General features: G+C 39.3%; 1 protein-coding gene and 1 pseudogene across 3 annotated transcripts in view; both read right to left on the reverse strand.

Moving 5' to 3' along the window:
- The window catches only part of EIF2B3 (eukaryotic translation initiation factor 2B subunit gamma), a 120781-nt gene that overhangs the window by 42942 nt on the left and 50976 nt on the right, over window positions 1-26863 (reverse strand). The gene's annotated exons all lie outside the window — the stretch shown is intronic.
- LOC128313626 (vesicle-associated membrane protein 4-like) lies at window positions 965-12484 on the reverse strand (annotated as a pseudogene).

Below are 26863 nucleotides of genomic sequence, written 5' to 3' on the forward strand. Positions count from 1 at the left end.
ATGAATAAATTAGGTCAGATTAAGGTATTTGTTTAGTTGCTGTCTGTTTTAGTTTGACGTTTTGGTTTGAGCCTTAAGAAATGCCATGCTTATAATGTCCAAGGTCATTTTATTTAATAACAAAGACAGCTGAAAGACAGGAGGGAAGAAGCAGGGTAGAAAAATTGAGATTCCAATCACAGATACCTGATTATTACCTTTCTTCTACATTGTGTTACTGTGCTTTGACTGGTTTATACTTTAAAAAAAAATTTTTTTTTTTTTTACATTCATTTATTTTTGAGAGAGAGAGACAGGGCACAAGTGGGGAGGGGCAGAGAGAGAAGGAGACAGAATCCGAAGCAGGCTCCAGGCTCTGAGCTGTCAGCACAGAGCCTGATGCAGGGCTCGAACTCACACTGTGAGATCGTGACCTGAGCCGAAGTTGGACACTCAACCGACTGAGTCACCTAGGTGCCCCAGCTGGCTTATACTTTTAAGGAAAGTTATTCTCACGGGATCTAGATACTCTAGAAGCAATTTATCAAATAAGTTAAGGTGCACCACCCCAGGCTTCCACTCTTTTGGGAGACTGGGAGAAGCGGTAACAAAGTGCTTCTAAAAGAGCAACAGAAGTTGTCAGACTTAGGACCCCATACTCATAACCTGCCTCCCCATCCCCACAAGCCAATTAATGTATACAATGAGGTTGAAGAAAGTAGAAGGTACTTTCCAATTTGAGATTCTTGAGTTCTAAGAAATTCCTGAGGAAATAGAATTTTACAAATGCGAATGTGGTTACCTTGTGGTACCAGGGTTTCATTTGAAGTCCACACCCTGATAATTCTTTCCCTTGATCTAACCAATCTGGAAAGTTGCACTCTCCTGTTTAGTCCCTTGGTTTACAAATTCCTTGAATCATTTAATACACTCTATCTATATTATTTAGTCCTCATAATCACCTCATGAGGTAGATATATTACTCTCATTTTTATAGCTGAGGTCAACTTGTATTATACAGACAGGAAAGGAATAACTTAAAAGTTCGAATAAATAAAAGTCTGAACAACCATCATCTAAACTTATCAATCCCTATCATATATGGCAGTATTTCATATAGCATTTTATAGTTTATAAATGTTTGTCAGCTTTTTACTCTCATCCCTTTAAAGTAGGTAAAACAAACAAAATTCTTCCATTTTTTAGAAAAAAAATTCCAAAAATTTAGCTGGTATACTTAAGGCTAGAGATTTACTTACAAATTTGGACTATAATGAAGAACAGAAATGGGTGATTCAGAGATTTTTCTTTTAGATTGAATTTGTAATGAATGTAAATCTTGGAGACTAATGACATTTAAATTGTCAAAAAGGTGGTTTCCTTACTTCATTTTATTTTTTGATAATAGCAGAAATAAGGATTGATATTTTATTTTTTAAATTTTTTAATATTTTTTTTATTTTTAAGAGAGAGACAGAGCATGAGTGGGGGAGGGGCAGAGAGAGGAGACACAGAATCCAAAGCAGGCTCCAGGCTCCAAGCCGTCAGTACAGAGCCCAACACGGGGCTTGAACTCACGAACTGTGAGCTCATGACCTGAGCCGAAGTCAGACGCTCAACCGACTGAGCCACCCAGGCGCCCCAAGGATTGATGTTTTAAAACAAAACAAATAAAGCTAAAAACCTCAAAGAGGCACCAGCAAAACCTGGGTAATTGACTGAATGCTTCAGGTCAGGAAGATCCTTTGGATTTGTATAACATAAAGTAAGAAAACAATAAATGGAAATGAATAAGACATTTGGAAACAGTTGTAATTTTAGGTCTTAAAAGTTTTTTATTTTATTTTTTAAGATGTTTTTATTTTTGAGAAAGGGGGTGGGGACAGAGAGAACGAGTGGGGAGGGGCAGAGAGGGAAGGGAACACAGAATCTGAAGTAGGCTCCAGGCTTTGAGGTGTCAGCACAGAGCCCAACGCAGGGCTCGAACCCACAAGCTGTGAGATGGTGACCTGAGCCAAAGTCAGATGCTTAACCAACTAAGCCACTCAGGCGCCCCTAAAAAAAATTTTAGAGTAAGTTGGAAACTGTTTCCTCCTCTTTTAGTTTCTGGAAGACTTTGTGAAGGATTGGTATTATTTCTTCAACTTTTTAAAAATTAAAGTATAGTTGACAATGTTATATTAAAGAAACTTTTCTAGGTTACAGAGGTAGATAATAAAAGAACTGCGATTAAAACTTAGGTATGTGTCTCTAAAACTTTTGTACTATCTCATAAGTCTCATCTGTCTACCAACTTCTTTCTTTTCTAGATATATAATCCTAGGAATTCTATATAGATGAAGTCCTGCTCCAAATAGTTTCACATTTAAATTTGGGGCAAAGAGGCAGAATGCATTGTTAGGATCAAAAATCCCTGTTTTTGTACTTGCTGAATATCCTACTTAGAAGTTTATTAGCTACTAGTACCATTCAAAAATAAATGTGTTAAGGAATGAGGTTCTCAGCATTGACCTAAGACAAGCCTCTTTATCATCCTGCTTCCAAGTTTTCCCATACATTCTGGGAGAACAGGAAAGCATATATTAAGAAATGCTTCCAAAGAAGCAGCTGCCTCCTCTGGGAAGATAATATTTATTTATTTATTTATTTATTTATTTATTTATTTATTTATTTATTTAATTTTTTAAAATTATTTTTTAATGTTTATTTTTTTTTGAGAGAGAGCAAAACGGAGTGCAAATGGGGGAGAGGCAGAGAGAGGGAGACACAGAGTCCGAAGCAGGCTCCAGGCTCTGAGCTGTCAGCACAGGGCCCAACGTGGGACTCAAACTCACAAACCGTGAGATCATGACCTGAGCTGAAGTCAGATACCTAACCAACTGAGCCACCCAGGTACCCCTGGTAAGATCACTTTTAAATGTCTAGGAGTTGAAGATACAAGCTGTGTACCTGTGTTTCAATATTTATTTACCCAAAATTTCTCCTAATATTAACAACTTGGAAGTACTGTGTGTCAGGGACAAAGCTTTAAGATCTCTAAGGAAACTATTAAGGAAAACTACCACGCAAACACTGGTCATTATTATGCAGGTTAAGATTTTTCTGAGCTTTACTTTCATTGAAAGAAAACTGAACATAGAACTATGTGTGTCACCAACACTGTACAGAACATCTGGAGAACTAAAAAGCTAGGAAATAAAAAAGCTGCTCAGAAAGGCAGTCCAGAAAGAAGGAAATAGTCCATGAAGGATGAAATAAATACTTAACAAAACAAGTAATTACTGTCATTAAAATCATACCAATTTGCTCTCTAGCAGAATAAACTTAAGATTTTAAATATCCAAAGCTCCTAATGACTCTAAAAAAAGGCCCGAGTCTCTTTAGTTGATAAAAGGATCTGTAATTTCCCTCTAAAAGATCTCAAGGGATTTCAAACACTCATTTCCTTTAAATCTACAGAATGAGGGCAAAGGTCCTTAGGCTCAGGGTAATGTCAAAAGTTCTTGGGGCCTGTTCCCTTCTTCCTCATCCATAGAACCATTATGTGTACAGGAGGAAAGCAGCTGTTTTTTTATCTTGCTCACTGCCCAAGTTTTAGCAAAGGCCAACTGGGCATTCTATTTCCTGACATACTCATAGAAGAGTAGAAAAAGGCTGATAGACAGGTAAAGGCGCAGTTTATAGTTGGTGCGTGTTAAAAAATTGAAATTTATCTTGACATTCCATGTGGATACACTATTAGACTTCCGGAATTGCTGTGAATGGGACCTGAAGGACTTCCAGCCTACTGGAAAAACAGGTGTCTACTATGAGACACTCCACACTGACCCAGTGAAGAAAGAAAGCTTCCACTAATCTAAACTGAGTATGTCCTAACAGTTTACATGGCTGCACAGAATGACTTTTTTCCGACTCCAAAGTTTGCGAACAGGAGAAGAGCAAGGAATGGGAATAGAATGAAGAAGACTCAGTTAAACAAAAATTCAAAATACAAGAGAAACTTATTTCTAACATATGCTTCTCTTTGCATAAATATGAATGTTAACAGGTAAAGGAAATGTCAAGGATGGCTCCTGAATTCAGATGCCAGGGGAACTAAAGCTTGAAACAATGACTCATAAGAACCAGAAGCAACACTTCCAATGAGGATAAAAGTCTCCTATGATAACTTAGCCATCTCTAAGTGTTCAATGCAACATTGTGAAAACCTCCCACTCTATTTAAAGACCTTCAAACAATCACCTTCTACTTTATTTGGTAATCTTAAATATATTCCAATAAAGAAGTGTCTTTTCTCCGGCTAGAAGAGTCAGAACGAATTCCCTATTGTTTAATCATTACGTATTTTTGTTTTGTTTTGTTTTTTGGTTTTAAAGTAAAAAATATGTTTACTGGAATGTTTTAGTTGTAGCTGACATTACAACGTTTAGCTTTATTTTTATTAAATAAATTTTTAAAGTTATTTATTTTTAGAGAGAGGGAAAGCATGAACAGGGGAGGGGCAGAGAGAGATGGGGGGGGAAGGGGGGGTGAGAGACAGAATCCCAAGCAGGCTCTGCCCTGTCAGTGCAGAGCCTGATGTGGGGCTCAATCTCAGGAAACATGAGATCATGACCTGAGCTGAAGCCAAAAGTTGGATGCTTAACCAATGGAGCCACCCAGGTGCCCCAACAACATTTAGCTTTTGTTACACCCATAAACATGTGGAAATTACAATTGCAATGGCAAAGCAATTGTAATGTGAGAAGAATCTTGAAAATATTGATGGAATGGCAATACATGTTTTTTAGCCTGATGATCTAGTACTCTACAGGGGCTTCTGGACCACCAGCCTGATCCTCATGTCAATGTGATAATGTAAGTCCTTATAATAACAGGATGAAATATTAATATCATGGTTTAATTACATATACAATCAACTGGCAAGTATCCAGTTTCAAACTAGATCCTTGAAACATGGCAAAGTAGAGGCTGGTTATTTTTGCCTTAACCATAATTATTGAAAACTTCCCTTCTGTTAGAAGGGAAGAAGATAACTGGACATTCTCAGTGATCCAATTTGAAGTGATACTTGCCTCTTATTTTCTTGAAAAAGAAGTTTTGAAAGTTATATACATAGGTTTCATTTAAATTATGCAGCAATCTTTTATTATTGCTATTCAGATTTTGTTTAATGAAAATCTCTGTCACCAAATCAAGTATGATATTTCACAACTATAAGAATGATAATTAGGGGCATGTAGATGGCTCAGTCAGTTAAGCATCCGACTTCGGCTCAAGTCATGATCTCACGGTTCATGGGTTTGAGCTCCACATCGGGCTCTATGCTGACAGCTCAGAGCCTGGAGCCTGCTTCAGACTATCTCCCTCTCTCTTTGCCCCACCCCTGCTTGCACTCTGTCTCTCTCAAAAATAAATAAACATTAAAAAAATGATACTCATTAGCAAAAGGATAACAGCAACCAACGCCATGATGGCTTTTATTCTGCATCCACGCCATCACATTTGCCTTTGAAACTGTGTGGATATGCTGCTAAAAACAACTGCATTACCTGATAAGTTTTCTATATCACACAGAGGATGGAGAGAGGGATTAAATGATATAACAGGATTCTTTAATCTTTGTACTATTTTCTTGCATGACATCAATAACTTCAGCCACCTGATTCTGAATATACTTAATTGTATCACTTCTAGGTCTAAATCTTGGTTCAGATGGTCCCTTTAGAAAAAAGTACTCTTCTTCATCTGAATCCTCTTCCAAAAGATTTCTCCCTTCACTCTTCACGGAGCCATGACATCATCATCATTTAGGTGGCACTTGAACTTGGGAGGCATACTTTTTATTTTTATTTTACATTTATTTATTTTTGAGAGACAGAGTGAGACAGTACATGAGTGGGGGAGGGGCAGAGAGAGAAGGAGACACAGAATCTGAAGCAGGCTCCAGGCTCTGAGCAAGCTGTCAGTACAGAGCCTGGTGCAGGGCTCGAACTCTGCATTATGAATTATGAGACCACAACCTGAGCCGAAGTCAGACACTCAACCAACTGAGCCACCCAGGCGCCCCAAGAGGCATACTTTTTGCCCAAGAAGTACTTTTCTGTTTCCCAGAATAAGTATTCACCAGCTGAGCTCCTGGGGGTAGGCAGCACTGGGAGGGTGGAGGAAGGAGTGGGAAGTGCAGGAAGAAAGCGGGGCAGGGGGAGACAGTGGGCACAGACCTGGGGGCTGCTCCACCACAGCTGCACACATAATCATTAGAGTTTAAAAGAAACTAGAGACCAAGGTTGCTTAGAAGTAACTATCTATAATTCTATCAATAATTCTAATGAGACAGATTTTGGGGCAAGAATTCAGTTGCATAGCTACCTGGTAGCTATTTAATAGGAAGGCACGCACTTGCCACACCACCCCAAATGCCAGATCTTGGTGGCACTGTAAGTGGCAGGAATGACAGACTGATGATCATCAGGTGTGCACATGGAGTTCCAAACCAAAGGTCTGCCTGTGCAGCAGAGTGGGCTCCGGCACTCTTGGTGCTCAGGCTCCATCCAAGAAAAGCAGTTGTACTGAAGTGAAAGCCCTGGACTCAAGTGCATCAGAGACTTCCAGGGTTGGAAGAGTTCTTTTGTTTTGTTTTGTTTTAAACTTTTAATGTTTATTTATATTTGAGAGAGAGAGACTGAGAGAGAGAGAGAGAGAGAGAGAGAGAAGGGGCAAAGAAGGAGACACGGAATCTGAAGCAGGTTCCAGGCTCTGCGTCGTCAGCACAGAGCCCGACACGGGGCTTGAGATCATGACCTGAGTCAAAGTCAGACACTTAACCAACTGAGCCACCCAGGGACCCAGAGAGTTCTAAGTGCTGCTCCTCATTGTACTGACAGAAAAACAAAATAAATTATTTTAGTCCATGTTAAAAGTAATCAATTCGCTCTTCCAGGCAACAGTCTCTAGCTTACATTCATTGAATACCTACTATGTGCCAAACATCTGGGACACAGCAGTGAAGAAAATGGACGTGAAAGTTGCATGAAGTGTACAGTTTGATGGAAATGAATTATTATAAGTGTGCAATAACTGAATGGCAAGCAAAGAATGCTATGGAAGCATATAGTGAGGGACCTTGCCCAGGTTGGAAGGCAATGGAAACTTCCCTTTAAGCTTAGACTTGAAAGAAGAGCAGGAGTTAACCAGGAGAAAGGGGTGGAAAAACAAGCACTCTGGCAGAGAAAATAGTAGGTGTCAAGACCTTGAGGCAGACTGGTGAGTGTGAGGAACTAACATTGCCCAGCACTGATAAAGCACAGAAACCAAGGTGGGGAGAGGCACAAGATGAAGCTACAATAACACGGGGCACCTGAGTGGCTCAGTTGGTTAAGCGTCCAACTTCGGCTCAGGCCATGATCTTGCAGTTCGTGAGTTCGAGCCCTGCGTCGGGCTCTGTGCCCATCACCATGTGGCAGCTAAGGCCATCGCGCGTATCCCCGAGGTCCTTAGCAAGATGAAGCTGCAGCCCTTTGTCACAGAGGCCAGCGTGGAGAAGGCTCTGTGGCTCTCCCAGGTGCCCATGCTGGATGCTGCCTTCTCCAGCACTCTGTCAGGGGTGGAGGGCTTTACCAGCCAGGAGGACCAGGAGATGCTGAGTCGCACTGAGAAGCTTCTCAAGTGCTGCTTCACCATCGGCTCCCGGGAGTCAGAGCACAGCATCATCATCCAGGACTTCACCAAGCAGAAATACACGGAGCACGCCATCCACAAGGCCCTGCAGCTCATGTTCTGACAGGCGAAATCCAGCATCGTATGCAGGGCAAGGCCCTCTATCACCTCAAATGAGCCTTCACGGCCTCGCGGACTTGCCTATACCTCTCGCACCGCCTGCACCATAACCATCGCTGTCCTCTGCCTCCCTATTGTCATCCTAAACTTCCTGTATGCTCTCCCCATCATAGAGGAGGCATCCCCACCTGCGCTGGAAGAAGGAGCATCCCTTCCTCGCTGCCTCTGGGCGCCTGCCTCTAGTGCAGGTCCAGGAAATGTGCTTTTGGAGTTTGTTGAAATAATAAAGCCACGGTGTGTTTGGATGTCAAAAAAAAAAAATAAAATAATAAAACAAGCCAGGTAGAGAAGGGTAACTGGCTGAAGGAGTACTAGGAATGGTGACCACAAAAGGAGAGAGGCATGAAAAATGATGCAGAAGTCAGTGAACTATAAGCAACTCTCCATCGTTTATAGGGTAGAGTGTTGAGTATGGCTTGTAGTGAGGGGAATGGTGAGATTAGGCTGAAAGGAATACGTATGGTTAGATGACTGAGGGCCATTAGGAATTTGTGCCTTATCTTACAAGCAATGTGTTCTTTTCTTCTTCTTCTTCTTTTTTTTTTTTTTACTTTTTATTTGAGAGAGAGAGTGCGAGCGAGGGAGAGGGGCAGAGAGAGAGAGAACCTTAAGCAGAATCTATGTTCAGCATGGACTGTGAGATCATGACCTGAGCCCAAATCAAGAGCTGGACACTCAACCAACTGAGCCACATAGGCGCCCCACAAGCAATGTATTTATAGGTGTAGGGGAAAGTAGTAGAAAGCAAAGTTGAAAATTTGGGAGAGTGCTGGAAAAACTCATAGAGTAAGGTTCCAAGGGAAACAGGAAAATGGGGCAAAAGTTATAAGTGAAGGGATCAGTCTTAAACAGGAGGAAGGAAACTTCTTCCTCTAAGGCTAGAGAAAAGGAACTGAAGGTGGGTCTGAGTAAAGATAAATTATGGGTATGGGTAGTATGCTGGGCAAATCAGTATCTGTTAGCCCGATTTTCTCGCTTAGCCTTAGCTAAGAGCTAAGAAGGAACAGGCCAAGTAATTTTCTAAGGGAGGTGGTGATGGTTGAGAATTACTGCTGAGAGAAGTGGAAAGGTGGTCCAGGAGAAGTGTAAGGCTGCAGAGTGGTTCTAAGGGTTCAGGTACAATCAGAACCATGAACTTATAGTGGTGCCAATTTACAACACTGCATAATATTTTTCCTGAAGACTTTAATAAAAAGGATGTAGGAGCAGACAAAATAGATACTAGAGGGTTTATGAGGGCAGAAAAAGGATAAGGACAATGAGTGAGGATATGGAGGGAAATGCCTGAAGTAACAGACCACAGGGTCTAGACTGAAGAAAGAAATCAAGAGAAAGAAGAAAAAGAGAAAGAGGGAGGGAGGGAGGGAATTGAGTGACTAAAATGAAAGAAACAGGCTTCTAGGTAAAGACAGCAGATTAAAAACAGGTATTAAGCCCTATTCCTTTTGAAAGCTCATTAAAGTGATAGGGAAGGGTTTTTGTTGTTATCCTCATCGTTTTTCTAAAGGGTATAAACTCCAAGGACAAAGATTAGGAGAAGGGAGGACATTAAAAAAAATTTTGGAAGCTGGAAAGCAGGATGGTGGTAGCAGATTTAGCACATTTAAGAAAGCTGAATCCTAGATCAGGCATAAGGAAAGCTAAGGAGCAACCTATTTGGACTGCAGAAGCCCAGAAATGATCAGGAATTGGTAGCACAGCTTTTACCCACATCGAAAGGAGATTGGAAGATTTTTCTCTGAAGTCTATAGCCAGTCCAAAAGAAAAGGCTTAAGAATACCAACATGAGAGTTTCTTTACAAATAACCTATCTACATCACTTTATACAAGTGAGAATTAAAAGTACAGAGGAGTAAGAAAAAAAAGTCTCAGTGCCTAGGCTGGACAAGATACCTTGGGAAAGTTTGTTGATTCTGATGTCCACAAGTCCCTCTCAACCCTTCCCACAAAATACTGCAAATTAGAGAAATACTTTAGGAAGTATAGTTGGTTAGTAGCACTGGGGATACTAATTTAGATAAACAGTACTTCAAGACTTTGCATATCTTTGGGAAAACAATCAAGGGCATAAACCTATTTCTCATCATCTGGAGTCCCAGAAACACAGATTTGGCCAAGCATGATCTTTGAGGTTTTGATTTAAGTCCTTGTCTTATCAGATATAAATGTCTAAACTTAAACAAGAGGAATGTGCAAACATTTTATCCCATTTTAAAAGAAATCCTTTAGAAGTTTGTTTTAATATTATCATTACACTTACAGTGAAAAACCTTCACTAGTACTCAAAAGAAAACAACATAACATTGGAGAAAAGCTACATGATTTTCTTATTAAATATTTGGCACAAACACCTTTTACGTATGAATTATTAAAAACACATGTCGTTTAGAAGTAAAACAGGAATTTTAGGGGGAGGGGTGCAGTGGTGGTGTCTTTAAAGGACAACTAAGCCAGTTTCATTCAGGGAAACTGAGGTTTAGAGAAATAAAGTGATTTGCTCAAGGTCATATAGCTGGTTTGTCTCAAAACTAAATTCCAAAATCTCTGGATTTTAATTTCGAGTACATGCTCTTTCTACCAGCAACATTCTTTTCCACCACATGTAATGCCTCTGTATCACTAATGCATCAGTTTGACATGTAGGAAAGGTGTTGTGCTTTCTTCAAATCTACTGAGGTTGTAGAATCTGGGCCCACTGGAGCGAAGTTAGTACTGTCTGGTGACGGAACAGCTTGCTGGGGAGACTGCCTCTGTACCTGCCTATAGGGATAGCAGGACTCCTACTCCAGCAAATGTCTTATACTATTTCCCTTTCTAGGACCAAACATGCCTGAGGTCCTCAAAACAGAACACTCTCTTTGCAATCAAGGAAACACTTCATCTTTTCTCAGAAAGGGAGAAAACAAAGGAGATGTACATTCTATCATCATCTCTTTCTCCTACAAGCAGTATGAAAAGTTAGAAAACTTTAAAACAAGAGGTTTCCGGCTCTCCTATATAAACAAAGTCCTTTTCCAAGATAACTTTGGTGTTTGTCCAATAGGACCTAGCCCCAATCTTTGGAAATTCAGTTAAAAAAAAAAAAAGATAGGAAGTATCATATTCTCATATTCAAAAGTGCTTGAAAATCTGAATTTAATTAGTTTTTACCCACCATCTCACTGAGGCCAGGAGGAGCACAATACCCCTGAGAGTCATAGGAATGGGGGCAAGAACACTTTTACTGCTCATTTATCCAGCCAGCTGCCCTATTACAACTATAAACCAAAGATCCTTAATCATTGGAGTGTAATTACAAGTTAGAAGAATGGAGGGGAAAAAAATCTGCCAACAACCAAAAATATAATCTAGTTCTAAGAAACTGGTGTTAATGGTGTTAATGACACCAGTGCTGACCCAAGGTCCCAAACTCAGCAGCTGTGAGGGAAAAATACATCACCATCTGCTTTCATTTTCACCTTACCTCTGGCTATTTCCTTCTTCTTTGCTCCCATCATGCCCAAACCTTGCTCTCTTTGGCAGAGACCACTAGGACGAGGCATTTACTAACAGTCCCCCATATGGAGCCATCAGCTAGTTCCCAGGGAGGTTAAAGAGAAAGCAGGAGACAGTCTCCACCTTCTAGTTGTAATTAAGAAACGTATGACTAGCTGCTAAGAATTTAATGTCTAAGCTTGCCAACTCTAATATACAGGAAAGCATAAATATCAGTACTTGATGGATGCATAAATGAGCTAGGTCCTTTGTTTTACATAATAGATAATCACAATTGATCTTTCTGCATTCCAAAGGAAACAATCCCTTTATTCTTTGGAGTCTTGTGAATTTAGCAGTGCAACACTGCTTAACTTTCTAGGTCTTTTACCTTAAATCTCTCCTGCATACTGCTGTCATGTTATCTTTCCAGAATCCTGAATTTGAATCATTTCCCTTCTCAAAAAATCTTTAATAATTCCCCAGTATTCAAGGCCCTCTGTTATTGTACCAACTTAACTTTCCAGCCTTATCTCCTAATATTCTCCAACAGGGACCCTCAATTTGGGCCAAACTGTCCCTAAACAAATCTTGCATACCCTGTCTCCAAGTATTTGTTCACAGCCTTCTTTGTACGCAGGATCCAGCTTCTTATGTCCTTTTCCATACCTGATCTGTACCCATCCTTCAAGGCCAAATTATTCTCTTACATTGTCCTGACCACCTCAGTCCTTAGAGACTGCTACCTTCTCTAAATTCTTAGAACACTGTTGGCCATAATTGTTCAGTATCTGATACTGTTTGCTACTGTTTGTTAGCCTTTTATATGCATAGTCTTATCTTCCACTGAGGCAAATAAATTCTTTCAGATGGTCTCCTGCCTCAGGATACCCTTAAATACCAAAATAGTGGTCTGACCAGAGAAGGAAACTTCATAAACATTTGTCAGTTGAACAATGTGTTCCTGAAAAATAGAAAGGATGAGTAAATGGAGAAGGTCCAGCTCTGTCCCTAATTAGATAAATGATATGGAACAAATCCTTCTTCCTCTGGCTTTTAGCATCATTATCTGAAATACAGGTGACTGGACTAAATGACATTCTAGCTGCTACAGTCTATGATAGGATCTTACAAATAAGTTCATATTTTCAGAGCATTAAAAGATATTACTTAATTGTATCTTATGGTGAACTTTTCTTTTTTTTTTTTCTTCTTCTTTTTCAATGTTTTTTTAAATTTATTTTTGGGACAGAGAGAGACAGAGCATGAACGGGGGAGGGGCAGAGAGGGAGGGAGACACAGAATCGGAAACAGGCTCCAGGCTCTGAGCCATCAGCCCAGAGCCTGACGCGGGGCTCGAACTCACGGACCGCGAGATCGTGACCTGGCTGAAGTCGGACACTTAACCGACTGTGCCACCCAGGCGCCCCTATGGTGAACTTTTCTAAGATACAAGGAACCCCCCGTTTCCTAAAATTTCATTTTGATACATGGACTCAAAAAAATTCATAACAAAACCCTTCTTTTTTATATAAAGAATTCCAAATTCAGTCAGCTATATCCTAAGAAACAAGCTGTGTTACAAGGTACCATCATAGCTACTCTGTAGAGAAAAAAAAGAGTTCCAGTGGGGCTGGCAAACTACAGCCTGCCAGTTGGATGGCCCTGATGTTTGTTTTTGTAGATAAAGTTTTATTGGAACACTGCCATGCTTGTTTGTTATATCTTAGGATGCTTTGTGCTAAAACAGCAGAGTTGGAATAAACGCAACACCATATGGTCTGCAAAGTCTAAAATATTTACTATTTGCCCTTTACAGAAAAAGTCTGCCAATCCTTGTTTTATACCTCAACATTCATCAGAAAATACCAAAGCCCTTGATTACAGAAACTTAAATTACAGTTGGTCACTGGGTGATTTCCCATTCATTCAATTAAGAAATATTTATTGGGATTTCTTTCTTTTTTAAAATGTTTATTTCTTATATTTAGAGAGAGAGAGAGAGAGAGAGAGAGAGAGAGAGAGAGAGAGAGAGAGGGAACAAGCAAGCAGGGGAGTTGCAGAGAGAGGGAGAGAGAGGGATCCTAAGGAGACTCTGTGCTATCAGTGCAGAGCCCAATGTGGGGCTGGAACCTATGAACTGTGAGATCATGACCTGAGGCGGAACCAAGAGTCAGACACTTAACTGACTGAACCACCCAGGAGCCCCTGGAATTTCTTATTTCTAACTAAATCTTCATTCAATTTCCTCATCTGTAAAATGGCATATAATAACGTCCACTTCATGGGGTTATTGTAAAGATTACATAAAGCCTTTAACACAATGCCTGACATAAAATCTGAAAAATGACAGCAGCTATTATCATCATTATCACCACCACCACTACCACCATCTTCTTTCCCGATGTCCTAGGAAAGAAAAGCAGGCTCTCTCTGATGGCCATGACCAACAGTGAAAGGAGAGAACTCTAGCCTCCCTTAGACTTCTTGACTTCATACTTGGGGAAGAGCTTTATTTTGATAGTACTCAGATTAACCACAAGAAGACAGGGAATGTTCTTTTGATACAAAATGGCAGTTGACTCCACAAGTCCTCTGACATCAGATATATCTAGAACTCAATATCCTTGTCAGAGTGTATCAAGAAAATAAATCCGATTTTAATTTATGAATACCTCTCTTGATAAATTAGAGCTTGCCTGCAGCCCCAAACTTAAGCAACAACACTGTAAGACAATGTGAAATTAAATGATGCCACTGACTTATCACCACCTCCTAAATCAACCATCTATTCAAATTTGGTAACAAATTTTCTCACTTCTGAGAACTATAATTTTTTAAAAATATGTTTATTTTTGAGAGAGACAGAGAGAGCGAGCTGGGGAGGGGCAGAGAGAGGGGGACAGAGGATCCAAAGTGGGCTTTGTGCTGACAGCAGCATTTCCAATGTGGGGCTTGAACTCATGAACTGTGAGATCATGACCTGAGCCAAAGTTGGATGCTCAACTGAATCACCCAGGTGCCCCGAGAACTGTAATTTTTAAAAAGCCTAAGAGCCTATACAGTTTTTTCTAAGTCAATCCAACAAGTGAATGGTGGGTGCCTACTTTTTTCTTTTTTATAGTGTTGGTCATACCTCTCTAATATGCATAATAGTTGTTTGAGGAAACAAGTAGGTTTTATGTTTTTTTTGGGGGGGGAATCCTTCAAAATGCTGAATAATGAAATGAAAATAATTCTTTGGTGGGAAAAAACAGATGATTTAAAATCAAGTGCCAATATCAATTGATAAATAATGGATATCTAAAATGTGATATATATCCATACAACAGAATACTGGTCAATAATAAAAAGGAATGAAGTACTGACATAAGCTACAAGACAAGTAAACCCTGGAAACACTATGCTAAGTGTAAGAAGCCAGCCGTAAAAGGCCACATAAGATATGATTATATTTATGTGAAATGTCCAGAACAGGCAAATACATAGAGATATAAAGTAGATTAGTTTTGGTTGTCTAGGGTGGGAGGGGAGGATTAGAGAAAAATAGGGAATCACTTAATGGGTATTGGGTTTCCTACTGGGGTAGTAAAAATGCTGTAAAAATTGATTGTGGTGATGGTTGTACAACTCTGTGACTATATTAAAAACCACTGAATTATTCACTTTAAATGGGTGAATTGTATGTTGCATATTTATAGCTCAAAAAAACTGTTGTATTTTATTTTTTATTTATGTATTTTTTTTAATGTTTATTTTTGAGAGTGGGGGAGGGGCAGAAAGAGAGGGAGACAGGATCTGAAGCAGGCTCTGTGCTGACAGCAGAGAGCCTGGTGCAGGGCTTGAACTCATGAACCGTGAGATCATGGCCTGAGCTAAAGTTGGATGCGTAACCAACTGAGTCACCTAGGCAGGCCAAAGCTGTTATATCTTAAAAAAGAAAAATCACACCTTAGCTTATATGTTACATGTCAAATTTATTCAATAAAAATAAAAAAAAATAAATTTTTAAAAGGAAAAATCCAATGCTAGGACTTCCATCTTCCATCTAAGATTTATAGAGCTGGAAAGAGAGTTGCTCTCATCCTAACAAGAAAAAATTGAATAATCCACGAAATTGTAACTTTTCTTGAACTCATCACAGGCAGAACTCTAAGCAGCCAGAACTCTAAGGAAAGACAAAAGCCTCCAAGGAGAGAGGAAACATCAATGTCAGCTCACCTATAGTACAGCATAAAAGTTATAGGGCTGCCATGTAAGTGGGTAAGAAGGATTTAGCTAAATTCTCAACAAATTTCTACAGGTTGAATGTGAGCTAGCATAAGAGGATATCATCCCAGGAATCACAGACACATAAGGTATTTGCACCTATTTTTCTCAAATACACAAAACTGTATACTACAAAGAGTAAATTTTACTGCATATTAAATGATGCCTCAATGAAATGAACTTAAAAAAAAAAAAAATCAAGTGGAGTGCCTGGGTGGCTCAGTCGGTTAAGCATCCGACTTCGGCTCAGATCATGATCTCACAGTTTGTGAGTTCAAGCCCCATGTCAGACTCTGTGCTGACACCTCAGAGCCTGGAACCTGCTACAGATTCTGTGTCTCCTTCTCTCTCTGCCCCTCCCCCACTCATTCTCTGTCTCTCTGTCTCAAAAATAAACACTAAAAAATAAATAAAATAAAAAAATCAAGAGCCAAGTAATTAGAAACAACCTCAATGCCCAACACTGGATATGGTTAGATAAATGATGGTATATATTCATATGACAGATAATTATATAGCTCTTGAAAACCATGTTAAAAAACTAAGAAGACTGTGATAGGATAATGGGCCCTCAAAGATGTCCACTTTGGAACCTGTGAAAGTATTACCTTACATGGCAAAAGGGACTCTGCAGGTGCAATTAAGGTTCTTGAGATGGGTAGGTTATCCTATATTATCCTGGTGGGTCCAATGTAATTACAAGGGTCTTTATGAGAAGGAGACAAATAGTTGACGAAGTACTTTTTTTTTTTTTAATTATTTTATTTTATTTTTTTTAATGTTTATTTATTTATTTTTGAGACAGAGAGAGACACAGCATGAGCAGGGAAAGGGCAGAGAGAGCGGGGCTCGAACTCACGAACTGTGAGATCATGACCTGAGCCGAAGTCGGACGCTTAACCGACTGAGCCACCCAGGCGCCCCGACGAAGTACTTTTTAACTGATGTGCTATTTATTTAAGATTTTATTTTTAAGTAATCTCTATACCCTAACATCGAGCTTGAACCAACAATCTCAAGATCAAGAGTTGCATGCTCTACTGACTGAGCCAGCCTGGTGCCCCTAATATGTCATTTAATTCTCCAGAATCACTTGGCCCAGAGGGTCAAAATGCCAGCCATATCAATGGGTCTGACTGCAACACCACAAATCTAGCGGGCTGCCATTTGAATACTCTAGGGTATATTTGCCTCTGTAAACAGGTCTACAATGCTTTTTTTGTTTTGTTTTGTTTGTTTTTTTTATGTCTACAATGTTAGACAGATGCTGCCTACACTAGCTGGGGCCCTCTCCTTGTGATATGGACATGGCCTGCAGCCCCTGAAAAATGAGAATCAGAGCTCCAAGCAGCAATTTCTAGTGTTTGGTCTACTTTCATTATGCTTCCACTTACTCCTGGGGTGCTGGAAAATTCCTTTAGACTCTGACAGACCAAATGATTATCTCTTTATCAAATATTTATAGAGAAAAGAGCAATACTATTAGGCCACAAACTAGTAAGCAGAACAGGAATAGGTTTTCAGCATTACATTTCAATCAAACAACAAGCTTTTTAAAAATGCCCGTTCTATGCCAGACCAATTAAAGAAGAATCACTAGCAGTGGGGCTCAGCCATCAGCATTTAAAAAATACTCCCCACAGTTAAGAACTATTGGTCTTATCAAAAGGGTAGACAAGAAATCAATGCTTACAGCAGTGAAGCTGGAAAAACTCTGATTGAATGGGCATATATTTTTTGGTACATGCTCAGTCAGGAGTTTTAAGAGGCATACATGTTATTAGTTAACATTCAACATAGTTTTTATTTTCTTTTAAAAGTTTGTTTGTTTGTTTGTTTATTTAGAAAGCGAGCACACACACGTGCACAAGTCAGGAAGGCACTGAGAGAGGGAGAGAGAGAGAATCCCAAGTAGGCTCCACACCACCAGTGCAGAGCCCGATGCAGGGCTTGAACCCACAAGCCACGAGATCATGACCTGAGCAGAAGTCAGACACTTAACTGACTGAGCCACCCAGGTACCCTGCATCATAGTTTTTATACATGCACACGTCAATGCATAGGGCTTGCTTCCTGAGAAAGAAAACCATTTAATCATCCAGGCAGTTTAATTCTACAACTGCAAAAAGGATCACCCTGAGGGTGAGAAAGTTTGCTTTATCAGGCAGTAGCAAACCATGGGGAAAACGATTATTCTGTGTTCAAGGCTGAATTCTTAAGAAGTGAGATGAGACAGTATTTGGGGTGCAAGATGCTTATTAGGGATCAATACCCATGAAGGGAAGAGGAGGAAGCAAGACTGGGCAGAGGAAAAACTGAACCAAGATGCAGGTTGTACAAAGCCTCAGCCAACACAGCAGGGAGTTGTGAAGTACTTCCTGTCAGAGTGACCAGGCCTTTATATCCATCCCTCATTTACTCTTGCTGCCCCAGCAAGGGTATGACCTCAATGTGGCTCTTTACAGATGAGGTAGATCCTGAAGTCTGTGATGATTAGAGGCTGTCTGCTAATTACACTTCCTATAGATGAGCAGCAAGTCCTTCCTTGAAGGGGGACCTAGGCATTTTACCTGTATGTCTATCATATGGCACTGTAACAATGAACACTGTGGGTCAAGAGGTGGTTCCTTTTCTTAAGAATCCATTCTAACCTAGGCCTCTCTCCCTGGAAGCACAAAAAAGAAAAATTATGAGGCTATTTGTTGCCAATGTTTAAACAACAAAAACCCTTGAAGTTTAGTAAGACCATAGGATGACTGTCCATTTCCTTGATGTTTTGGATTGAGCTGATGATTTGTCCAAGATCTTAGCAAAGGCATTCAGCTAAGACAGGATACATACCATATACATAGCCACATGACTTTCCCTACTTCCAGGATATGTGGGGAGCAAACTGAGGCTGAAAGGAAAGGAACTGTGCCATATAAGCACATTTCCCCCCTTTGAGATGTCTTTCAACTTCATTATTTCTTAAAAACAAAGCCTAGAGATTTAGAATTTTATTGGTCATCTATGTTATATAACAAATTACTTCAAGCTCAGAGGCTTAAAAAAACAAACTATTATCTCACAGTTTTTGGAATCCAGGAGTGGGTTAGTGGTTCTGACTCAGGTTCTCTCATGAGGTTGCAGTCAAACTGCTGGCCAAGAGCTGCAGTCATCTCAAGGCTGACTGGAGGAGAATCTGCTTTCGACATGGCTGTTGACAAGTCTCAGAGTATCTCTTCCAAGCTCACTAACGTGGTTGCTGGCAGACCTTAGTTCCTCATGACATGGACTTCTCCATAGCCTGCCTGAATGTCCTTATAACATGGCAGCTAGTTGTCAAGAACTTTTTTTATCCTCCAAGAAGGGCCCATAGGTGCCATATCTATAAGTCCTTTCATGTTTGAGAATGTCTTCCTATTGCTTTTAAATATAAAAGATATCTTTATTGTTTACAATATTCTCAAGTTCCACTTTCTTTCCCTGAGAACTCTGCACATATGGTTCCTCTGGTATTTAATGTTGTGATGAACTTGGAAGTAAGCTTAATTTTTCTCTCATGTAAGTGATAAGCTTTTTGTCTTTGATGCTTGAAGAATTTTTTCTTTATCCCTAAAGTTTAACAGGTTTACTAGGATACATCTGGCCAAATTTTCTTAGAACACACTACACTCTTAAAATTTGCAGATTCTTTTTTTTTTTTTTTTTTGAGAGAGACATAGCACAAGCAGGGAGAGGGGCAGAGAGAGAGAGGGAGAATCCCAAGTAGACTCCATGCAGTCAATGCAGAGCCTAATGTGGGGCTCAAACTTACGAAACCATGAGATCATGACCTGAGCCAAAATCAAGAGTCAGATACTTAACTGACTGAGCCACACAGGCACCCTAAATTTGCAGATTAAGATTTGTAAATTTTTACTTGATTCAAGAAATTTTATTATATTTTATCTTGTTTTTAATTAAAAAATTGAAATTATGTATGAACATAAAGAGGTAAGCAGTTTCTCAAGGCTTACAAGGAAAAATTTCAGTCCTCTATTCCTTCTCCTACCCCATTTTCTATTCCCCAGAAGCACCCACTTTCAATTCTTTTAGTGGATCCATTTAGTATTTATATCTGTGTTTCTAATAAATTTTAATATTGAGATTTCTTAAAAACATTTTTTTAATCTTTACTATTTAAAAAAAATTTTTTTTAAACGTTTATTTATTTTTGAGACAGAGAGAGACAGAGCATGAACGGGGGAGGGTCAGAGAGAGAGGGAGACACAGAATCTGAAACAGGCTCCAGGCTCTGAGCCGTCAGCACAGAGCCTGACGTGGGGCTTGAACTCATGGACCGTGAGATCATGACCTGAGCCGAAGTCGGACGCTTAACCGACTGAGCCACCCAGGCGCCCCTTTAATCTTTATTTTTGAGAGAGAGAGAGACAGACAGACAGACAGACTGTGAGTGGAGGAGGAACACAGAGAGAGGGAGACAAAGAATCTGCAGCAGGCTCCAGGCTCTGAGCTGTCCGCACAGAGCCTGACACGGGGCTTGAACTCATGAACTGTGAGTTCCTAACCTGAGCCCAAGTCAGAAGCTTAACTAACTGAGCCACCCAGGTGTCCCATTTCCCATTTCAGACATCATCTGTTGACTTCCCAGTATGGAAGATGAGGATTTAGGTTTCTTTCATCACCAGCTCTGCCCCTACCAACATACAGCCATACTTCTGTACCTTTTACCTTCCCAATATAATTTTACAATTTTGGTTAGTTCAGTAATCAAAGTTTAAGTTATTACCACTGCAGCTTTAGGTATTAGCTATTAACTATTAAAAAGGAAGTTTATCTCTCGTCTTCCCTCGTCTCCAACACGCTAACCCTCCCTCTCATCATTCCAAAGTAATTATATCATAATTTTGGTTAGATCAAGTTAGTGATTACATTACTATGCAAATATAAACATTAGTTACAGCTGAGACATTCAGTAACTAATGATTAATGTTTTTCTTGCATATTTTTGCTTGCCTTGGCATTATTGTCTCTCATTTCTTGGTTTTCCAGATATTTATCAATAATTCAACCCCAACCTAATCACCAAGTACTCAAAATCATCTCAAAATGTTGAGACACATCAACTCTTCTGCCATTTTCATCAGAAGAAATATGATCATCTTGAAGAAATTATTCCCAAAGCTTTCTGACCTATTCTAATCTGGTCTGGTTGCCATTTACACTGGGGGCTCAGATGTTATCCTGGAATCTCCCTTTATCATCATCCTAGGGATTCTTTTTCCTATATCCTATGTCTTTCTCTTTTCTTAGTTTATGCCAGGGTTTTGGTGTTATATATTCTCTAGCAGCTTTCTGAAAACAGATACATGGAAAGCAAATGTCTGTAAAATTCTTATTCTACTCTCACACCTGATTGATAGTTTGACTACATACAGATTTAAGGATTTTGAAAGCCGTCCTCTGTTTTAGTTTCTAGTGCTGCTGTTAAAAGTTCAAAGCTGTTTTAATTCCTTTACATGTGACATCCCCCCTCCTATCTGGGAGCTTGCTGGATCTTTTCTGTGATGTCAGTGTTATAGCATTTCATAATGACAATCTTGGTATGTTTCTTTTCATGCATTTTGCTGGGCACTGTTTCCTTTTAGTCTAGAAACCCAGCCCCTTTCATTCTGAGAAATGTTTTTTACATTACTTCATTGATAAAATCTTTCCCCTTCATTTTCTGTTTTCTCTTTCTGGAACTCCAAATATTCAAATGTTCTTGGTTGCTCCTTTAATTTACTTAGCATTTCTTTATTTTTCATCAATATGTTGTTTTATTCTACTTTGTGAAACATTTTTCAAAATTGAGTTTTTCATCTTGTTCTCTAAATGCTCCCTTTATTCTTTTTTTTTTTTTTTAAGTTTATTTATTTTGGGGGGAGGGCAGGGCAGAGAGAGAAAATCCCAAGCAGGCTCCACACTGTCAGCGCAGAGCCTGATGTGGGGCTCGAACTCACAAATATGAGATCATAACCTGAGCTGAAATCAAGAGTTGGACACTTAACCGACTGAGCCACCCACGTGCTTCTAAATGTTCCCCTTGAAAAAATCATATTGAATATAGGTGACCACAATGTTATGTTAGTTTCATGTGCACAATATAGTGATTCAACATCTCTATATGATATGCTATTCTCATCACAAGCGTGTGGCTACCATCTGTCACAATAGAACACTATTACAATATCATTGATTATATTCCCCAAGCCATGCCCATTATTCCTGTGACTTATTCAGTCCATTAACTGGAAGCCTGTATCTCCCACTCCCTTTCATCCATTTTGCCCATTCCCTCACTTTTCTTCTCTCTGGCAACCATCAGTTTGTTCTCTGTATTTATAGGTCTGATTCTGCTTTTTGTTTGCTTATTCATTTGTTGTTTTTTTGATTCCACACGTGAGTGAAATCATATGGTATTTGTCTTTCTCAGTCTGACTTATTTCACTTAGCATAATACCCTCTAGGTCCATTCATGTCACAAATGGCAACATCTCGCCTTTTTTATAGCTGTGTAATATTCCATGGTGTGTGTGTGTGTGTGTGTGTGTGTGTGTGTGTGTGTACAGAATTTCTTTATCCATTGATCTCTTGATGGACACCTAAGTTTCTTCTATATTTTGGCTACTATAAACAATGATGCAGTAAACACAGGAGTATATATATCTTTTCAAATTAGTGTTTTCATTTTCTTTGGATAAATACTCAATAGTGGAATTATTGGATCATATGATATTTTTAATTTTTTGAGGAACTTCTGTACTGTTTTCCACAATGGCTACACCAATTTACATCCCCACCAATAATGGATGAGGGTTCCTTTTTCTCCACATCCTCACCAACACTTGTTTCTTGTCTTTTTTTTATTTTAGCCATTCTCACAGATATGAAGTGGTATCTCACTGTGGTTTTGATTTGTATTTTCCTGATCACTGGTGATGCTGAACATCTTTTCATGTGTCTGTTGGCTATCTGTATGTCTTCCTTGGAAAAATGTCTATTCGGGTCCTCTTCCTCTATCTATCTATCTATGTAAATAAATGTGTTATTTTATTTTTCAGAGAGAGAGAGAGAGAGAGCGCGCGCACGAGTGGGGGAGGGACAGAGAGGGAGACACAGAATCTGAAGCAGGCTCTAGTCTATAAGCTATCAGCACAGAGCCCGATCTGGGGCTCGAACACATGAATCATGAGATCATGACCTCAGGTGAAATTGGAGGCTTAACTGACTGAGCCACCCAGGCACCCCAAATCAGATTTTTTTTTTTTTTGGGTATTGAGTCATATAAGTTCTTTATATATTTTGGATATCAACCTCTTATGTGATATTGTTTGCAAATACCTTCTCCAATTCAGTGGGTTGCCTTTTTGTTTTGTTGATAGTTTCCTTCGTTGTGCAAACGTTTTTTATTTTAATGTAGTCCCAATAGTTTATTGTTGCTTTTGTTTCCCTTGCCTTAGAAGACAGATATAGAAAAATGGTGCTATGGCCAATGTCAGAGAAATTACTACCTGTGTTCTCTTCTAGAAATTTTATGGTTTCAGGTTTCACATTTAGGTCTTTAATCCATTTTGAGTTTATTTTTGTGTATGGTGTTAGCACGTGGTCCAGTTTCATTCTTTTGTATGCAGCTGTCCAGTTTTCTTAGCACCAGTTTTTGAAGAGACGGTCTTTTGCCCATTGTATATTCTTGCCTCCTCTGTCATAGATTAATTGACCATATAAACCATGTTCTTATTTCTGGGCTATTTTGTTCCATTGATCTATGTTTCTATTTTTGTGCCACTAAATGCTCACTTTTTAATACAGAATTCTGCTTTTGGGGGCATGAATACAGTATTCTTATCTCTCAGTGAGGGCAAGGATTTTGGTGTGTTTTGTTCACTGCTGTATTCCTAGCTCCCAGAATAGTGGTACTCGGATGGTCAAACATTAATAAATCTTTCTGAGTAATGTTATCTTTTTTGAAGTTTTCTTCTCTCTAAAAAATTTATTTATTTTAATTTTTTAAAGTTTATTTATTTATTTTGAAAGAGAGCGTGCAAGCAGGGAAAGGGCAGAGAGAGAGAGAGAGAGAGAGAGAGAGAGAGAGGGAGAATCCCAAGCAGACTCTGTACTGTTAGCCCAGAGCCCGATGCAGGACTCAAACTCATGAACTGCAAGATCATGACATGAGCTGAAATCAAGAGTCAGACACTTAACCTACTGAGCCAGGCATCCTCTCTCTCTTTCTCTCTCTATCCATCTCTCTATATATTTATGAAAGAGAGAGAGAGAGAGACAGAGAGAGAGAGAGAGAGAGAGAGAGCGCCCACGCAAGAGAGCAGTACCAGTGGGGGAGAGGAACAATGGGAGAGAGAGAATCCCACGTAGGCTCCATGCCCACAACCTTGGGATCATGACCTGAGCAGAAATCAAGAGTCAGACGCTCAGCTGACTGAGCCACCAAGGCTCCCCATTTCTGAAGATTTCTGTTGGTCTTTTTTTCTGCTAACTTATTGTGCTTTTTCCCCTGTTTATTTGTTCTGGCCTCTAGATCATAATCCCTGTTTCTTTTTGTCTAAATTTAAGAGTGGCACACACACAAAAATCTCATTGTGAGCACTGAACACGTGGTGGGCTTTGTCAACTTTGAAATTCAATGTAGGATGATCCAAGAAGTGGGTTTTCTGTCGGGAATTCCCTGATGTCTGCATCTTTTAGGGCTCCTCTTGGAAAGTCTGCTACCATAGAGAAGAATCTTCTAATGCCCTTGCTTGACAGGTGCAAGCCTGGCTGTTAGTATTTAGAAGCTAAGTGGGAGACAGAAGTTGAAGACCTCAGGACATACACTTCCTACTCATTTTTTTTGCAACATATCTCCATCCTCATTTATGCCTAGTGCTCCAATCCAGAGATCTTCTATTTTACCCTCTTCTGGGAATAAATTTCCAGTCTCTTACTAGGGTTGTGAGGTTTGGAGGAGGTAATCTGAGGATCGATCTACAATTTGGACACATTTTCAAGTAATCCTGTAGCTTTACTTGTAGATCTATTTGGTGCTGTTGAATCTTGACTCTTTAAAGAGTTTCATAGGGTAAATCAGTTTGCAGCTCAGCTTTCTCAGGTATGTTAAATTGTCCTGCTTTCCTGCTTCTTGTTGACGTTGCTCTTTCCTTTTCCATCTTCTTTAGTCTTCTGAATTTACATCTCTCTAAAATCCCTGTATTGCTGTTTTAGTGGGGCTTCAGAAGTCATCAGCCCTTCTAATTTTATGTTAAAATCCTCAAATAAAATTACTTTACCAAGAAGTCCTTATATCTTTGAATACATCTTTTGGTCCATGTTTAGTTCTGTATTTCAGAGACATTAGTTTATTGTCATCTTTATCTTTTATTTCTATCAGATTCTCTATAATTTTTAATCATTTTTGTTGAAATTACTGAATACCTCAAACCTTTCTTTTATGTCAATAATTTGATTTTCAATGGTATCTGTTCTGTCCTTTGCTATTTTGTCTTCAATTTATTTTCTTAGTTCTAAAATATCCTCTTTTATCTCATTTTGTTTTACCATCTCATCACTGAACTTTTATTTATTAAATTCACATTTTGATGAATTGTTTTACAGTTGTAAGAAATTCTATGCAATGAGTTATGTTGTCAGGGTACTTTTTTTGTCTCTTTTAGAACATTTTTCTTGCTTTTATTTTGTTTGCTGTATGTTTGCCCAGTTGACATACCAGTTCTTTTGGTCTTGTTCATGCTTGATTTATTTGTCTTGGTATGATATGGGTGAGTTCTTATCTTTCATCCTCCTGTACCTGAGACCAACTACCACGTGAGTGGCGGTTATTTTTTTCCTTTCTTTTTTTTTCTTTTTACTGAAGTATAGTTGATACACAACATTACATTAGTTTCATATGTACAATACAGTGATTTGACAACTCTATACTGTTAATGCTCACCTCAAGTGTAGCTACCATCTGTCACCATACAACACTATAATACCATTGGCTATATTCTCTATGTCGAACCTTTCACTCCTGTGACTTATTCATCCCATAATTAGAAACCAGTACCTCCTACTCTCCTTCACCTCTTTGTACTCACCCCCTACTTCCCTCCCCTGTGGCAACCACCAGTTTGTTCTATTTATGGGCCTGTTTCTGCTTTTATTTTAATTTTCATATTAAAAAAAAAGATTTTATTAAAGAATTTTTTTAATGTTTATTTTTGAGAGAGAGAGAGAGAGAGAGAGAGAGAGAGAAAGAGAGCACATGCGAGTTGGGGAGGGGCAGAGAGGGGGGACAGAGGATGTGAAGCGGGCTCTGAGCTGACAGCAGAGAGCCCGATGTGGGGCTTGAACTCATGAACCATGAGATCATGACCTGAGCTGAAGTTGGACACTTAACTGACTGAGCCGCCCAGGCACCCCCAAAATATTTTATTTTGAAGTAATCTCTATACTAAATATGGGGCTCAAACTCACAACCTCCGGATCAAGAGTTGCATGCTCCACCAACTGAGCCAGCCAGGTGCCCCTATTTCTGATTAAAAAAAAAAAATAAGTGAAATCATATATATGGTTATTTACCATTCTCTGACTTATTTCACTTAGCATAATACCTTCTAGGTCCATCCTCATGTTGCAAATGGCACGATCTCATTCTTTGTTATGGCTGAGTAATATTTCATTGTATATATTACCACATCTTCTTTATTCATTCATCCATCAATGTATTGATGGAGACAGGTTGCTTCCATATCTTGGCTACTGTAAATAATGCTGTAATAAACATACAAATGCACATATCTTTTCAAATTACTATTTTTGGTTTCTTTGGGTAAATACCCAGTAGTGCTGGTTATTTTATATTCTGTGTACTTTTCTATGGCTTCAGGGAATGATGGGAGCCAGAGGGATAGAAGGAGCAGAGGGAACAGAGCTAAGGTACTACAGAATCTTTGTTAAAACATTCTTCTTGGGGGGCCTGGGTGGTTCAGTTGATAAAGTGTCCAACTCTTGATTTCGACACAGGTCACGATCTCATGGTTCGTGAGTCTGAGCCCCATGTTGTGCTCTGTACTGGTAGTGCAGAGTCTGCTTGGGATTCTGTCTCCTGCTCTCTTTCTCTGCCCCTCCTCTCCTTGTTCTCTATATCTCTCTCAAAATAAGTAAAAATAATCTTTAAAAAAACACATTTTTCTTTCCTGAGATTCTGTTAAAGATTCTTCTTTCAGTCCACATAATTAAGGATTATATTCCATTCCTAAAGAGGGATAGTCTCCAGCTT

Source organism: Acinonyx jubatus, chromosome C1 (assembly GCF_027475565.1).
Source record: "Acinonyx jubatus isolate Ajub_Pintada_27869175 chromosome C1, VMU_Ajub_asm_v1.0, whole genome shotgun sequence".
Lineage (NCBI taxonomy): Eukaryota > Metazoa > Chordata > Mammalia > Carnivora > Felidae > Acinonyx > Acinonyx jubatus.